We start from the raw sequence: 4,206 nt of genomic DNA on the forward strand, positions 1-4,206 counted from the left end.
CGGATTGTACTGAAGTTATTCAGGTGTTTTAGTGCCAGTTGGTATATAAGAGGGTTATCAAATAGGAACTGGAGAGATGTGGGGGTCCAGAGAGAATAAGAATGAGAATGAAAATGATTCGGATCCACCAACAAAATATCACTATAAGAGGGAATAAATAAATACCCATACTCCTCCACCACTCCCAATAAACTCGGATATCTATTTTTGCAAATAGGATAGTAGCTTATAGCTGCCACCCCAATTAAGTTTCCTTCAGTCTCAATAACTCTCCTCTTTTATTCACAGTCATCAACCATAAATTTGCTCCCCTCTGATCCATCATTTACTTCCATGTCCCCTCTGTTTCTTTTTCTACTTCGAAATTCCGCCTTATCCCACAACCCAGACGGATTCAAGCTAAATGGGTTATCGGGTTCCCCTGTCAACTTCATTTTCTTTCCCCTTCTGACATCCTCTTCAGGGAGATGTGCCTTCCACCTGCCACCAAAGTCTTTCCTCCTTGGGCAAATTATGTACGAAATTTTGATTCCTCTTCTCTCGAACAGTGTTCTCCGTTGGCCACCACCGTCATCTTCATCCCTTTTCCTTTTATTTCCATTTTGCTTCCCATTGTTACCACCATTACTTCCACCCCCATTGCCACCACCCCCGTTGCCCCCACCCCCATTTCCTCCTCCACCATTTTTATCTTTATCCCCCCCGGCACCATCCTTCCTCTCTGCATTACTCCCTCCATTACCATCTTCATCACCATCGCTGTCATCATTTCCACCTTCATCACTATCATCGTCACCATCATCCCCATCCTTCGCTCCCTTCATGTTGGAAGAACTCGAGCTACCATCATCATCCTCTGCGCTCTCCCCCGAGGATTCCACATCTACTGGACTATCACCTCCTGAACCGTTCGACGACTCAGGAGACCAGTTTGCTTCAGACTCGCTTTCACCTCTGCTTTCTCTAGATGTTTTAATCTCAATTGTCATTGGTTAGGGTTTTCTATTTTAATTTTACCTTTTATAAAAAAAAAAAAAAACAAAAAAAAAATGTTAACAACTACCAATTAAAGCACGTGTTTTGAAAACAATTACATATTAAATTTTTTTAAAAAACAACTACCAAAAAGTTATAAAAAGTTTAAGTAGCACTACCACTCTAACAATTTTGGCTAGAATTTTCGGCATTTGGATCTCACTTTTCATCACCTTTTATCTTTATAAAGGGTAATTTTGTCAATTTAAATGGTGATTTTGGTAAAGGTAAAAACTGGAACCTACATATCGAATATTTTAGTTGAAATTATTAGATTGGTAGTGCTACTTAAACTTTTACAATTTTATGGTAGTTTTTTTAAAAGAAAATTTTAATAGGTATTTATTTTTAAAACACACGCTTAAATTGGTAGTTTTTGACAAAATATCCTAAAAAAATGATTTTTGATTAAAAAATTTTTTGTAAAAAAAGTCCCGTTTCCATTTCCATAGCCATTCGGCCACCCTGTCAGCCCCCTCCTCCTTCCCGTTCGACAACCCCATCGGCCCCTCTTATCCGTTCCGCCACCCCATCAACCCCCTTCCTATGCCAACTTTGCACCAACCACAATTGTTGGTTTCAAGGGGCTATCTAGCAGGAGGTTTAGAGATTAGGGTCAATGGGGGTTTAAGTGAGGATAGGGTGAGGAGTTTAGGTGTATGAGGTGTTGGACTGTTGGTGGTGTGAGGTGAGCTATTGTGGAGAGAGTGGGCTGACGGGAGGGGTGTATAATTTTATATTAGAATTAATTAAGAAAATTGTAAAAATCTATATCTATACTTAGTATTTAAAAACACAAACCACAAATTTTTCATATGACACATGTCATCACAATTCACAATTCACAAGTCACTCATCACCCCATATGCCACATGTCATCTCCCTTAATATTTTATGTTTTAGTCTTTATGCATTCTACAACTTGCAAATTCACGTAAGAAAATGAAGTGTTTCATTTTCACCATAATAAAATAATGTTAAATTAATTAGTATACATTACATAAACATATGAATTATTATAAAAATTAAATGTCTTTTCATCTCCTAGACTTTAAATATAATTTAAACTAATATGTCATTTCATATACCACATTCTTTATCTATATACATCTAACTAAATTCCTTCATGTTCTTTCAGAGTTCTACCATCACTCTTTTTTCTTTTAAGTTTTAGAAATGAAACAATTACTTTGTATAAAAACATACCTACATATGAATATAATTAACCTAAGTAATAACCCGTGCATTGAACGGACCAAAAAACTAGTTAAAATAAAATACCGATTACAATACGACACGTGTGATAATTAGCTTGTTAACTTGGTTTGCAACAGGTCACGTTCTATTTTGAGCAGATATTCGTGAATGGTCGTTTTATTTGGAAAAATCAAATGATCATTTTATATTTGAAAGACTGCGACCAAATATTGTATTTTTCTTGTCAATTTTTCCAAAATAGATATCAAAAGAAATAATTGTGTATCTTACTACAATAAGTTAAGCTTGGTCTAATGGTAAGCAATTTACCTTCTAACTACTATCTCCGTTTCTTTTTAGTTACACGTATACCTTTTTAGAAAGATTTTTTTTTTTTAGTTGACACGTTTTTTTTTTTGGGTAAATTTTTTACCTTACATTTACAAGCTACCCCACTTGTTTTTTCATTCTCTCTCACTCTCTCTCCTCTCCTTATTATAGGTGATTAAATCAAACGCGTCAATTATATAAAAACGGAGAAAGTATAAGGTTAGACATTATATCCCCCACTATGTACACTTTGAGGGTGGTAATCTCTTATGACCTGTTGTTTTGAATGCAGCCTCAATGGTGCATTTGCTTCTTGTCTTGGTGACCCTGGGATTGGCAGGAGGGTAGTGTTTAAAATGAATAAATTAATTCGTCAATTATTTTAATCGCATCATTAGAATTTTTTCACTATTCGTAATTCGTTCTTCTCTTTTGTGTTTTTCCGTATGAAAATACGTTCTTGTGAAATTCAATAGATTTGTCCTCAATTTTACATTGCAAATATCAAAATTAAAATATTTACTAAAGTCAAATTATATCCAAATGTTTTGGATTAACAAGCATAAAACATTAAATAATGCAATTAGAGAAAAAAAAAAGAAAAAAAAAAGGTTGTAACTAAAAAAAAAAGGTTGTACTTATAATTAACAATAAGAGTTATAATAATAATAATAATAATAATAATAATAATAATAATAATAATAATAATAATAATAATAATAATAATAATAATAATAATAATAATAATAATTGATTTTTTATAATAAAATTTAATGTTTAAAAATAATAACTAATATTTAAAGATAACACTAATTATTAATTTTTAATAATAATAATAATATAAATAATATTTATTAATTTTTAATAATAATAATAATATTAATTAAATAATATTTAATAATAATTATTATTATAATTTATATAATAGTAATAATATTAATTAAATAATATTTAATAATTATTATTATTATAATTAATATAATAATAATAATTAATATTTAATAATAAAATTTAATGATTATAATAATAATGCAATAATATTAATAATAGTAATAATAGTAGTAGTAGTAGTAGTAATAAATTAATATAATGATAATAATAATAATAATAATAATAATAATAATAATAATAATAATAATTAATATGTAATAAAAACAATAAATAATTACTATTAATATAATAGTAGTAGTAGTAGAAGTAGCAGCAGTAATAATAACAACAACAACAACAACAACAATAATAATAATAATAGTTATCGATGTGTGTTGTCCTATTGGTTGGGTGTTCCATTATTCTTTGTCTTGACATCGTGCTCTGCTTGTTCAAGGGTTTTTGCTGGAGATATTTTCGATAATCACGCGGTGTCGTGTGTTAGTATGGTGGGTATTAAACATCGGCGTAATGTTGTTCGGGATACCCTTGTTGACATTTGTTATCATTCTGGGATTTCAGCGAGAAAAGAGGTTGACATTAGGTTGTCTGGAGAGAACGACGAGGCTCTCAGACTTGCGGAGGTGTTACTTTATTCCTGGGATCGTGGTCGCGATGTCTGTGTTGATTTGACAGGGTCTTCTCCTTTGACACAGTCAGGGCTATCTGACTTCATTGGAAACGAGTTAAGTATGAAGCTCGATGTCAGGCAGT

This window comes from Chenopodium album, chromosome 8 (genome assembly GCF_948465745.1).
Source record: "Chenopodium album chromosome 8, dcCheAlbu1.1, whole genome shotgun sequence".
Classification (NCBI taxonomy): domain Eukaryota; kingdom Viridiplantae; phylum Streptophyta; class Magnoliopsida; order Caryophyllales; family Amaranthaceae; genus Chenopodium; species Chenopodium album.